The sequence below is a fragment of the Aethalodelphis obliquidens genome, unplaced genomic scaffold, assembly GCF_003676395.1.
Source record: "Aethalodelphis obliquidens isolate GAN/ISIS:26980383/991018 unplaced genomic scaffold, ASM367639v1 scaffold21, whole genome shotgun sequence".
Lineage (NCBI taxonomy): Eukaryota > Metazoa > Chordata > Mammalia > Artiodactyla > Delphinidae > Aethalodelphis > Aethalodelphis obliquidens.
In genome coordinates, this window is record NW_020837965.1 from 2,468,306 (window position 1) to 2,482,235 (window position 13,930).

Below are 13,930 nucleotides of genomic sequence, written 5' to 3' on the forward strand. Positions count from 1 at the left end.
CGCAGATCAAGACAAGAACCCAGAGCCCCTGGGCTGTCTCAAGCTGGAATGCAGCGTGACCCCAGAGCCCATGGTTCCAAAGTTGGTGGCAGGCGGGAATGGGGCTGCCCCTCTGAAGGTCCCAGGAGCCTGCACTGAGAACCGTGACTCTGGCTTGGTACCCCTGGGTGCTGGAGTTCTGGTTTGCCTATTTCTTCTTTTTAGACCAGAGGATTTGGGAGCTGCCAACCACACAGGCAGCTCAGGGCGCACACCAGGTCCTGCGGGGCCAGCCAGGCCACTGGGCCTGATTCACACTCAGCCTGAACATTGATAGGGGCTGAACTGTCTTGGAGGAGCAGGTCTGGGTGCCCCCAGGAGGTCAGAGGTAACCGGTTACTGCCTGAAGCCCTTGGCACGAGGCACAGAATTGCTGGCATTGGAAGCTGAACAACCCACAGCTAATGAGCCCAGTGTGATTGGAGGCAGCTGATTGGCTGCTTCTCTGAAGCAGAACAGATCCTCCCAGCCTGATCTGCTTGTGCAAAGCGCCCGTGAATTCCTCTGGTGCAGCCCCTGGCTGGGTGACTATTGACACTGGACTGGGGGTCCTGGCTGCCCAGCCCTCTGACAGACACCAGGCAGCACATGGTGTGCAGATCACAGATGCACCAGTAATCTTCGAGGACAGGGTATCTGGCCACAGTTACTCACATCTGCAGAGCAGACATGGGACCCCCGAGTCATGAAGCCGGTTTGAGGGGCCATCAGGACTTGGCCCAAAAAGAGTGCAGGTGGCCGTTGCCAGAACTCTGGCCTCACTCATTGATTTGTTCTTTTTTATATATATATAAATTTATTTATTTATATTTATTTTTGGCTGCATTGTGTCTTTGTTACTGTGTGCGTGGGCTTTCTCTAGTTGCGGCGAGCGGGGGCTACTCTTCGTTGCGGTGCGCGGGCTTCTCATTGCGGTGGTTTCTCTTGTTGTGGAGCATGGGCTCTAGGCACGCGGGCTCAGTAGTTGTGGCACGCGGGCTCAGTAGTTGTGGCACACGGGCTTAGCTGCTCTGCGACATGTGGGATCTTCCCAGACCAGGGCTCGAACCCGTGTCCCCTGCATTGGCAGGCGGATTCTTAACCACTGCGCCACCAAGGAAGCCCCACTGACTCATTCTTTTGTTCATTCCACAAAAATGTATTAGGCACCTTCTATGAGGACACCAAGATGAATGAGACAGTCCCTGTCCTCAAGGAACTTAACCAATAGACGATGCCCCAAGGCACAAGCACTTACAGAGCAACAAGCAGCCATTGAACGCACAGTGCTACACGCAGCAGACACCCAGTAAATCTCTGCTGAAGAGAGAGGTGCAGGGGAACATTGAGGAGGGAGTGAGAATGGCGCAAGGGAAGGCTTCTTCTCTAAGGACAAGGGAAAAGGCATTCCAGACAAAGGTGTGAGCGTCATAAAATATTCGGGGAGTGCCAAGAAATTTGGTGTGAGTGGCAGTGTAGAGGAGAGAAGTAAGAGCTAACTTTTATTAAACACTGAGTCCCAACCAGGCAACGGTTCTTACACATGCTCTTAACCCTCAGGCGATGCCAATGTATAATGGGAGTGATAGCAATCTCTTTAACCCTTGGAGATTGCTATCACTCCCATTATACAGTTGCATAGCCCGAGGCCCAGAGAGGTTAAGTTAATGCTCCAGGCCATGCAGGTAGTAAGTGGTAGAGCCAGGTGTTAAACCACTCACCAACTGGTACTTAATCAGTCTGAGCCTCGATTTCTCCATCTGTAAAATGGGATACCCAGGCTTCTCTTGCAGGTTTCCTGGAGGGATTAAGAAAGCTATGCATGAATGCACATGGAAAATCTGTGAAAAGATACAAGATTCACAAAAAAACTTGGTAGCAGGGGTTACTGTGGGGAGGCTGTTAGGGGACCAAGAATTAGGAGACGGGAAATAACATAGTAATCTCTGGATCACTTGTTGGGCTCTAGTGTGTAAAGGTTAAGTGAAAAGGAACCTTAAGGGGAAGGAGTTGGGGTGAGGGTTCAGTCTGGGAGGAGAAAGAGAGTTGAGGCTGGTATCCCTAGAGCAGGGATGGCATTTGTCTGCAGCGGACAATACCCCTGCACCCCTGCCCCTCTCTTTGAGGGCCAGGACACTGTGGCGACAGGCCTCCTCCTTCGTACAGTGTGTAATTTTATCTCTGCAGACTTCTTGCAGACTTGGTTTAAAGATCTCAGCTCAATACCATTAGTGTATATCTGCAGAGGGCCCTTTGTAAAATTGATTAGAAAGTGGGCTTTTGCATGTGGGGTGGGAGTGGGGGGGACCTAATCGGATTTGAACACTAGATGGTATCTAATTCCCTGCATCTAGCAACTGGCTTGGGGACCTCCCTGGGAGCCAGGGCCCCTAATTTGGTTTGCGAATACATTAGCCAAACAAGCTGAGGGGGCTCCTTTGGGGAGAGGGTTTGGGGGGGATGAGGCAGGGAGATGGTGGGAAGGCTGAGGAAATGAAAGAGGTGCTTTCTGCGCAGGTCCTGGGTGTAGCCGTACCCAGCATTGCCAAGGGTGTGCATTTTTGATGGTTTTAGCCAGTCCAGGAGAATGAAGCAAACTTTTAAAGGGACTTGCATTGCTTGCCAAGTTATTAAGCCCCTATATGTATCTTTTTTTCATTTTACAAATTTTTTTAAAGTAATATTCACATGTATAACCAAAAAAGTCAAAGAGTTTGAGAGTATAGGCAATGACTGGTAAGTTATTCTTTCTCCCATAATCCTTGGTTCCACAGACAGCCTTCCCAAAGTAACCATTGTTACCAAGTTTTCTATGAATCTTATGTTTTCTCAGATTTTCCGTGGGCATACAGAGCTTTCTTAATGCCTCCAGCAAACCTGCAAGGGAGCCTGGGTGTCTCATTTCACAGATGGAGAAATTGAGGCTCAGATTGGTAAAATGCCAGTTGGTGAGTGGCAGGGCCAGAATCCTAATTGTCAATGGTCTGGCTTTAAATCCTGGAGTCTTTTCATGGAATCATGTGTCAGTCCTGAAAAGAGAGGGGACTGCTTAAAGTTAAACCCTTGGATTTTTATTTCTCCAGCTCTTCTCTCGAGTCCACTCATGTGCTGTCATTTGGTCCACTTTTACTCAAGAATCTTCAAAACAGGATGGAAACTTGCAAGGGCATCTTGGTGGGAGACTCCTTCAATTCGACAGCCCTCATGAGACGGCCTTGAGTGAATCCTTGTCTGTTTTATCAGGATATGGTGGGCGGCCTCCTTCTGTCCCCTTCCCTACCAGGCACTTGTATGTGTGTGGAAGAGGGAAGAACTGTGTGCAAGTGGCAGTGTGGGCTGTGAAGTAAGTGTGGCTTCAGAACCCAGGGTCAGCGCCCAGCTTATTAGATGGTACTGGTGCCAACCTCATAAGGTTCTTGGGAGGTCTGAATGGTATGATGGCATGGCACCTGGCCCATGGTAACGTCTCAATAAATATTAGCAATTATTAGTAATACTACCTAGGTAAACTTTCATATATTACTCATCTACTCTGTACAAGTTACCCCAACCAAAATATAAGAATAGTACTGTTCTTATATTATTATACTGTTATTTACTATTACTTAATAGCTAATATTATTTAAGTTATAATTCTGTTTCCATAATAGAGCTTTTAAAGAACAGAATTAGTGTAATGATAGGCATACAAGAAACGCTCAATAAATGTGATTTTGCATTTTTTTCCCTTCCCTTTACCAGCTTTAAATCGAGATCTTGGTTCTCTTTTATCTCCATTCTGAATCTAATTTCTCGAGGGGAGAATGACAACAGGGGAGTCAATCGCAGTCCAAGCTGTTTGGGGGGACTGGGAAGTGCATGGGGTAAAGGGCTAGGCTCCCTCTCCCCACATTCTGTAGGGACCAGAAGACCTCAGCCCTGACGCTGAAGTGTAAAACCCAGAATTATGTAACAGCTGGATTACGGGGCGATTATTAGCTTTGCTTAAAGATTTTCTGCTTACACAAGGATTAGCTGCGGGGTTCCTTTAAATAGCTGGCTTTGCTAATGCATTTGTACTGCAAAGAAAGGGGGTGGGAGAAAAAAGAGGACAGGTCTGTGAGGCAGAAGGTCTTCGTTCTACGCCTGCTGCGTGACGGGCATTTTACCTCGTGGAGCCTCAGTTTCCTTGACGGAAATGAGAAGCGTCTGCCCTGAGGTGCCGGCAGGAGGACCGCCAACCGCTGTGTCAAGGCTGCGCTGCACAGCTAAGGCGCCCAGCTCGAACCGCAGCGCGGGGGACAGACCCGCCTCACGCGCTGTGGGTGTGATGCACCAGCCCAGCAGATGCTCCAGAGCCCCGCAGCCGCCCCGCAAAAGCTCAGAGGTCCAGATGCCCTAACGTAGCCCCCAGGGATTTTCTGGAACGAGCCCCTGCCCACCTCTCCATCCAGATCTCCTGTCGTGCCCTCATTTGCCCCTGTCCTAGACTTTCCAGATTCCGATTCCTCGATGTATACTGCTGTTTCCCATCTGTGACTTGCACGTGGTGGTCCCGTTACCCAGAGGCCATTCCACACCCGCTTTCCTTATTGGCCTAGCGAACACCTTACTTGTCCTTCAAGACAGCCTAGAGGACACCGCCTCCAGGAAGGCTTCCCTGACCCCCTTTCCCCTGAGGAAGGTTAGACACCCTTCCTCTCTGCTTCAGGAGTCCCCGTGCATAGGCATGTGTGACTCTATCAGAACACTACTGGACACTTTACTGTCAGCGTTCACTTGTTTGTAGCTGCTATGAGCTGCTGAGATTGGGGCAGGGTCCTTGTGTTTGACTCAGTAAACTTGTAGTAAATGAAATTTTTTTTATGTGAGGTAAAGGTGCTTCATCCCCAGGCACCACATCCCCCAGGAAGCATACAGCATGTCCTTAAGAACCAAACCCTGGTGTTAGACCATGGGAGTCGAAATTAATCCTGGCTCTACACCAGCTCTGTGACCAAATTACTTTGCCTCTCAGGTTCCCCACCCTTCCTATGGGACTGTAATAGTTCAGACCTCTTAGGGCTGCTGCTAAGATGAAGTAAGTGCTGCACTTAGAACAGGGCCAGGACATCGTTCTGTGTCGGGCGGTGGATTTCATTCCGGAGGGCTCTGGAATCCTGCCCCTGCGGATCCTCCCAGCCCACCCTCACCCCCTCCCACGCCCCCAAGTTGCTGAGCTTGCCATTTCTCTCTCTCCCCTCGCTCCGGTGAACTTTCTCACTTCCCTCCCCACCACAACCAGTCAGCACGGAAGTAATCCAATTTTATTTGATTATTAGTCATTACTTTCTGCTGCTGTTTTTGTTTATTACTTTTTTAAAGCCTTCAAGATTTAATTGAGTTGATTGATTAGCACAATCACTGATTGGAAGGAGATACTCGGTAACCCTCTCCTCCCCCAGCCTGTACCTTTGCCCAGAGAGTACCTGGGCTGGTTGTTAGGGTCCAGGGCTCCTGCCCTAGGGATGCAGTGGCATGGCTCGGTGGGCTGGGAGCCAGGCACCTGACCCTACCTGGCTGAGTGACCTGCGGTGAGTTCCTTACCCTCTCTGAGCCTGAATTTCTTCCTCTGTAAAAAGGGGATTGAACTCAGTGAGCCTTCTGATCCTTTCCTGCCCAAAAATGCTATAAAGACTCTACATCTAAGTACCACCACCCCCCACCGCTGCCCCCGCTCCCGCCTTGGGCTGTGAATCATTCATTCATTCAGCGTCACTGAGACCCTGTGCCCAGCACTCAGCCAGGTGTTGTGGGATCCAGATGTGAGTGAGACCAGGGCCCTGCCTTCCAGGAGCTGGGGTGGGGATAGCCTGACCAGCAGCAGATTCCAGTATTTATAACTTCCCTGTGTTCTAGGTTCAACAGGGTTTTGAGGGGAGTCCCTAACTCTGGAAAGCGTAGAGGGGGTGACCTCAGTGCAAAGCGAAACAAAACAGACTGTGATGGGGGGCAGTGACCTTTATGGAGGTCACCCCTCTGTGCCAAGTACTGTGCTTAAGCCCTTTCTTCTCATTTCCTCTGTGATCCTCACAGCAAGCCTGTGACTAGGGGAATGCAATAGCAATTTTACAGACGGACACTTGAAACTTGGCAGGGCTAAATGGCTTGCCTAAAGCTACACAGCAAGTAAATGAGGTGTGAACGATATGAAAGCATGTTCTCTTTATATAGTTTTCTACCATGTACAGTGTTCAATAGTTTGAGAAAGGGTTTTAAAATGTTCAGCTGATTTCCCCAAATATCACTTCTCTTTTCATTTTTTGTACATTATCTTCCACGCATACCCTTTTTATGTTGTGAATATATACATCTCTCCAGTGCAAAGGCCCTGAGGTGGTGATGCCCTTGGCGTGTTTGGGGACGAGAAAGGAGGCCAGGATGGCTGCAACATGGGGAGAAGGGTGGAAGGTGAAGTTGGAAAGGCAGCCAGGGCTAGGGCATGAGGGCTTTGTAGACCTTGGTAGGGGCTGGGTTTTATTCCCAACAGGTTTTGCCATTGTCTTCCAGTTCCTGTTGTTTCAAAAGTCAACCCAGTGGATGTGACCTTATTTACCAACACTGAGGTTGTTTCCAGGGGGCAGTGTGTGTGCATTGTGTGTGTGTGCACTCATGTGTGTCTGAAGTGAACACTACAGGTTGCATTTCAGGCATATGGCTTTTGGCTTCTGGGGAACTTTCTTAGTCTAAAGCAGTAGGCATTGAGGTGACCGGTTTGGTGATCGATCATTTGTGTGACTAGCCCAGTACGGCCAGGCTGTGACTTGTGGTGGAGAGAGGAAGGCACTGTAGCCAGCGGATGTGTGAGTGCAAAGGCGCAGAGCCAAGGAAGAGTAAGGCTTGTCCGGAGGCCTCTGGCCCTGAAGGAGCGGTGGGCGATGGGAAGGTAGATGCCACCTCAGGACAGTCAGCACGCGTGGCGCTTCACCTTCTCTTCAAGAGGCAAAGTTGGAGCTTTTACATTTTTTCCAGTATTTTTTAAAAAGTAATTTATTTATTTATTTTGGCTGCATTGGGTCTTCATTGCTGCACGCAGGCTTTCTCTAGTTGCGGCGAGCGGGGGCTACTCTTCACGGCGGTGCGCAGGCTCCTCATTACGGTGGCATCTCTTGTTGCGGAGCACAGGCTCTAGGTGTGCGAGCTTCAGTAGTTGTGGCTCGTGGGCTCTAGAGTGCCAGCTCTGTAGCTGTAGCACACGGGCTTAGTTGCTCTGTAGCATGTGGGATCTTCCCGGACCAGGGCTCGAACCCGTGTCCCCTGCATTGGCAGGCGGATTCTTAACCACTGCGCCACCAGGGAAGTCCCCATTTTTTTTCTAGTTTTTTAAAAAACTTTTTATTAGGATAGTTTTGCTTTTGCAGAAAAATTGCAAAGATAGTGTAGACAGTTCCTGTATACCCCTGTCCAGCTTTCCCTGTCACTAACTTCTTACAACGTTATCATGGTACGTTTGTCACAATGATGAAAATGACATGGGGACACTATTAACTAAACACTGAACTTTGTTCAGATTTCATTCATTTCCCACTGCTGTCCCTTTTCTCTTCCAGGACCCAGCTCACCACCCCACCCTGCATCCAATTGTCATGTCTCCTCAATATCCTCTGGTCTGTGACAGCTTCTCTGACTTTTCTTAGTTTTCATGACCTTGACAGCTTTGAAGCTTGCTGGCTAGGTATTTTGCTTTTGCATTTTTAAACTTTCTATTTCCATCTGAAATCGTGACGTTGGGAACGCAGGAGTTGGAAGGGCCTGGGTTCAAATCCTGGCTGTGCCCCCAACCCAGGAGGCGACTGAGGAACCCTTCTATCCTCCGTTCCTCCCCCCTTACAGTGGGCGTGAGTTGCCTCCCGCTGGGACCTGGTGAGGGTTCACTGGATGGTTGCCTAAGTGCTCAGAAATTCAGGTTTCATTTTCGTTTTCATTTCGATGGACACCTGCTGGGACTGATTGCCCTGAAGACCTTGTTCACTTCCTCTCCAGGAGCCAGGGTTGTGAAATGCCAGAGGGGGCAGGATGGCCGGGAAGGTGTGACAACTTTGTCTGAAGCTGACACTTTGCAAAGCTTTTGAAACTAAGATCCTAACTTGATCCCCACAGTAACTCCATGAGGTAGCAGGATGAGTTAACCCTGGTTTATTTTATTTATTTATTTTTAAATTATTTATTTATTTATTTGTCTGTGTTGGGTTTTCGTTGCAGTGCGCAGGCTTCTCGTTGCGGTGGCTTCTCTTGTTGCAGAGCACGGGCTCTAAGCACGCGAGCTTCAGTAGTTGTGGCGCACAGGCTTAGCTGCTCCGTGGCATGTGGGATCTTCCCAGACCAGGGCTCGAACCCATGTTCCCTGTATTAGCAGGCGGATTCTTAACCACTGCGCCACCAGGGAAGCCCCAGGGAGTGTTTTCATTTTGTAATGTGGGGTTTTTTTTTTTTTTTTCTTTAAGTGATTTCATTTTTAACCCTTGAATTACCTGTGAAACTGGGATGAGCCAAAAGGTTGTGACTGGGGCCTGCTTCCTGGGGCAATCTTGGGACCAGTGGCTCCAGCTTCCCCCCAGAGGGCCCACTGTGCTACCTCCTGTGTCATGTGTCTTCAGGCCTCTCCTGCAGATGGCTAGGCTGTCTCCATTTTGCAGAAAGGGAAATGGAGTGACTGAGATCAGACAGGGCAAATGACTGTCTCAAGAACACACAGCCTTGGAGCTGGGGCAGAAGCCTTATTAGTCACTGGGCTCTTTCTACCTGGCATAATAAGAGCTCAGAAGACCCTTGTGCTGTTTACTATTTCTTTAAAAACCTGAAATGTAAACACAAAATGGCAATTCCACCCCTGAAAAGGGAGCTGGAGGGCGTGTGTGTGTGTGTGTGTGTGTGTGTGTGTGTGTGTGTGTGTGTGTGTGTGTGTGTGTGTGTGTGTATGCACACTATGAGGACAGAGAACAAAGCAATTTTGGCATTTAAGCCTGACAGCCAAAATGTACCCTCTATTCCACCAAGGCACACAGAGGGTGGAGGGGTGGGCAGTCCTTTCTGAAAGGACCTCTGGGGCCTGTGGCTGCCATTCCCTTGATAGTTGAGGTTCCCATTCCATCCTCTTTGAACTTGCTACATTCGGGGCTCACAGGCTGCCCCCAGCCCCTCGTAGCTCTGCACAAGGATGACGTGGCCCTGGCAATTTTTCTGGTTCTAAGTGACATCTCCTCTGCGTGTCCCTCATCACCAAGGTGTGCCCAGGTTTTCAGATCTCTGAGAAGCTTAGCGTCTCACGGAGCGGGCTGAGGGTTCGCCCGCTCCCTCCTCCTCTTGGCCCTGGTGGTTGGCCTTGGGACATGGGTCACCGTACCTGGGTGATCCAGAGAAGAGTTTCTGCTCAGACCTGCTGTCTTAGTCTGTTTGTGATTCAATAACAAAATACCGTAGACTGGGTGGCTTATGAACAACAGAAATTTATGTCTTACAGCTCTGGAGGCTGGCAAGTCCCAGATCAAGGTGCTGGCAGATTCGGTGTCTGTTGAGGGGCCACTTCCTGGTTCATAGAGAGCTGTCTTTTCCCTATGGCCTCACGTGGTGCAAGGGGTAGGGGAGAGAGCTCTCTGTGGTCTCTTTTTTTTTTTTTTTTTGCGGTTCGCGGGCCTCTCACTGTTGTGGCCTCTCCTGTTGCGGAGCACAGGCTCCGGATGCACAGGCTCAGGGGCCATGGCTCACGGGCCTAGCTGCTCCGCGGCATGTGGGATCTTCCCGGACCAGGGCACGAACCCGTGTCCCCTGCATCGGCAGGCAGACTCTCAACCACTGCGCCACCAGGGAAGCCCTGTGGTCTCTTTTATAGGAGCACTGATCCCACTTATGAGGGCTCCTCCCTTATGACCCAGTCACCTCCCATAGGCCCCCCTAATACCATCACAATGGCGGTTAGTTTTCCACGTATGAATGTTGGGCTGAGGACATACACATTGGGTCTATGACACCTGCTGTCTTCTTTCTGGCTGTCAGTAGCCTCTGCCCCTCTTACCAGCCAGACCCACTAGGAGGAGGAAAGAGTTTCTCTTCTACCACCTTTAAAGACCAGACTGGCCAAGAAAGGGAAAAAGTAACTGTTTGGAGTCATCACACTTCTCCAGAGACAGTCCTTGATCTTTGGAAGGGGGCAGGTTGGGCAGAGTGGCTGAACCCCTCACCGTGGGTGTCAGGTTGGATTAACATACAACCTTCAGTGAACCATAGAAGCTGTGTGGCCCGTGAGGCTCACCATCGGTGCCCCATAGACTTTCCCGTTTTCCCAGTAAAACAGGACTAAAAATCCAGAATTATTGGGAGGATTAAATAAGCTTGTATGCGCAAAACGCTTCGCACATAGTAAATGCCTGCTAAGCAAGATAGGAAATTTAGTACAATTACTGCGTTAAATAATACAGCAGCATTAATTTTTTTTTTCCTTTAAAGGGCTTCCACGTCTATTTTCTTACTGAGTCTTTACAACCACCCAGGAAAGTAGGGTGGTTTTTCTTGGATCCAGTTTACCAGTGCAGTACCTGAGATGCAGGGAGTATAGTGACTTGTCCAAGGCCACTCAACAAGGCAGTGGAGGCACTGAGGCCTGACCCTGAGGTCCCTAGGGGTATCCCAGTGTGGCATACCTGCAGCCCCAAGGGCCTTTCCTGTCCGGAATGACAGCAGCCCCTGCCCCTCCGGGGCTCCCCTCATGAAGGAAAAGGACAATTTCCTGTCATCCTCCTGTCTCGCCTTCCTGGAGCAGCTGTCTTCCCCACCCCGGCTGTGACTTCCCAGGGAGAAGGGCCCTAATCCTTGCTTAGTACTGGCAGGGGGTGTCTCCACCTCTCAAGCCAGTGGCAGGGCTGGTGTCTTTGCCAGCAGCATCTTGGCGGGATGAAGGTTGCATTAGTGAGCAGTAATTGGAATGCAAAATAACATTTTGATCGAGCCAGCAGGCTGTTTATTTATCAGATCAATAGTCAAAATGCCCCATCTGGAGAAGTCCGCGTGATAAGTGACAGCATTTCCAAGGGCAAGCCTGGTGAATCCAGCCCCTCACTCCCAAAGGTTTAGATTAAGGAGAGCCAAGGAGCCTGGGAGTGACCCACCACTGCTTCCCCCTTTCCTCATTTTCTTCTTATATCCAGTTTATAGAGGAGACGACTGAGAGCCAAATTGTCAGACCATACCTGCCAGGGCTGGAAGGACCTGCATCCCAGAGGCCTGAGTAACATAGAGGCCATAGTAACAGCTCACATTTATTGAGCACTTACTATGTGCAGGCGCTGGTGTCAGTGCTTCCCATTTATTGTGTCATTTAATCCTCAGAGCACTTCTCGGAGGTAGGTATCTTTATATTACCCATTTTGCAGATGAAGGAACTGAGGCATGGAGAGGTAAAGCAACCAGTTGTACAGCCTGTAGGTAACAAAGCCAGGATTCGAACCCAGGTGATCTGGGCCCAGAACCCTTGTGCCTGGGCCTGGTTCTGTCCCCTCTAGAGGGCAGGGAGAGGCAGTGGCTATTTTTTCACTTATACAGATTCGGGGTCCTGGCTCTGAAGTCAAGGCGAGCTTTTTCCAACCTCACTTCCCACAGGTTTTCATGAATTACTTTGCCTTTTGTGTTAAAATATCTTCTTTCACGTTTCAAAACTAGATTTCTTGATAAGTGGGTCTGAGGTGCTAGCTTCTCTAAGTTCCTTCCAAACACATGACAGGCATTCGGGTGCTTAAAAAAATAAATAAATAAAAGTAAGAAAAATCCATACATCATAAGCAAAGCCTTTTCCACCAGGATTAGTGGAATTTGATGGGAACTGGGGGCAGGTTTCAGTGGGACTGTTGGCTGGGCCTCTGCTCTTGAGGTGCTGGCTGACTCCTTTGCCCTGACTCTGGCCCTATCTTGTTTGTGGCTCAGGCCTGTGACTGTCACAGCCCGAGGGGGGGCAGGCCTTGGGGACTCGTATCCCACCCAAATCTCAGACCTCCTGCTTCATTTGTTCACTCAACAAATCTTTTCTGAGCATCTGTTGTGTCCGGTAGCGTCCTAGACAGTGGAGAGCAACAGAGAGGAAAGCAGAGGCAGCCTCTGCCCTCCTGTGCGGGGGGCAGAGGCCCCGAGGTGGAAGCATGCGATCTGGTCCAGAAACAGCCGGAGTGGCCCCGTGGGGGAGTGGGCAGCTGTGGAAAGGACTCCTGCTTTCCTGGGGGTGTGATGGGAAGTCCCTGGCTGTCTGGAGCAGGGGAGTGTTGTGACTTACTCCCCTTTGCGTTGTAACTCACTCCAGCACTTTCTGGCAGTGAGACCCCTGCCAAGATATTTAGCCCCTCTGGCCTCTGTTTCTTCATCTGCAAAATGACGACAGGTTGTTGAAAGGAATCGCTGACCTCGTGCGTATAGTTTCGTGCCCAGTGCAGAGTGAGCCCTCTGTCGTCACCATTATGGAGCTCAGAAGCAGGTTCCCAGTTGGCTGCAGTGTCAGGTCCCCACCTGTTCACCCGAGTTAAGATGTATCTTTGTCATCTGCCCAGGCTGCCCATTGGCACAAAGACTGAAAAACAGAAGAGAGTCAGGAAGAGAAATGGATACTGGGAGCCCCAAACTTCCTGTGTCATCCCTGCTGTGCATAAGGCCACATGGAAAGGGCCACTGCTGTGACCAGGTGATATATGGAAGTGTGGTCCCTCTCACTGGGTTTGCACACTGCCCTGCAGGAACGCACATAAGAAGGGGGTGGTGACACCCAGGAACAGCACACATGAAAGAGACTCAGGTGTGTGATTGCATAAGGAGCAGAGGGGAAGTTAGCAGTGTGAACCAAGGGCCTTAAACGCTGATCCCATCTAGGGTTGCATCAACAGAGGTATAGTATCAAAAAAAAAAATTTTTTTTTTTAAAACAAACTTAGCTTTAGAGGATAAAAAAAAACCCAGAAGTATAGTATCTAGGACGAGAGAGGTGTCAGAACTGCTCTGCACTGGTCAGAACTCACCTGGAAGGCTGTGCTGTATTCTGATGCTCCTTTCTGTGAGGAGTAAACAGAGCAGATGGACTGTTCTCAAAGGAGGGCAAAATGTGTGCAGGAGTGATTCTGGGTACAGGAGATGTGCTCCTGGTGAAGACGGGGCTCAGCAGGGAGCAGGAAGCTGCCTTCAGCAATCTAGAGGGCTGTCAGATGGAAGTGGGGGGTTAGACTTGTTCTGTAGGTCCTGAGGGAGAGAGCTGTATAAACTATAACTGAAAGCTCCAGAAAGAAGAAATATTTTGGCTCTTGACAAAGAACTTAAAAAAAAAAAAAAAGGGCTTCTCTGGTGGCGCAGTGGTTGAGAGTCCGCCTGCCGATGCAGGGGACGCGGGTTCGTGCCCCGGTCCGGGAGGATCCCACATGCCGCAGAGCGGCTGGGCCCGTGAGCCAAGGCCGCTGAGCCTGCGCGTCCGGAGCCTGTGCTCCGCAACGGGAGAGGCCACAACAGTGAGAGGCCGACGTACCGCAAAAAAAAAAAAAAAAAAAAAAAACTAAGTTGTCCAAAGATGGAAACAGCTGCTGCCTGAACTAGTGATCTCCTTATCACTGGGGTCTTTAGCAAAGGCAGGCAGCCTATGGGACAGACCAGGAGCCCTTTGAGGTCCTGGCCTGGTCCAAGTGCCCCTGGCTGGGACAGGGCCCTGCCCGCCTACCTCTCCCTATCTCTCTGCTATTCCTTCAACACGGAGCTCTCCCTGCATGCCTCCTTATCTGTTTTTCCTCGGGCTTCTGCTTAAATGTCACCCTTTCAGAGAAGCCTTCTCTGGCCACTGTGTCTGGACACTCCTCCACTCTGCCATCTGTCCCCAGCCCTGCTCTTTCTTCATAGCACTCATCGCTAACTGAATTTATACTATTTGGTTGTTTACTTAT

The 13,930-nt window shown here is 50.0% G+C and overlaps 1 protein-coding gene across 1 annotated transcript in view; it reads left to right on the forward strand.

Annotated features, from left to right (window-relative positions):
• Positions 1-217: 217 nt before the first annotated feature.
• ESRRB (estrogen related receptor beta) overlaps positions 218-13,930 on the forward strand; it is a 74,656-nt gene continuing 60,943 nt past the window's right edge. The window contains exon 1 of the mRNA XM_027120829.1: positions 218-248. The gene's annotated coding sequence lies outside the window, so the exon portion shown is untranslated. The remainder of the gene's footprint in view (positions 249-13,930) is intronic.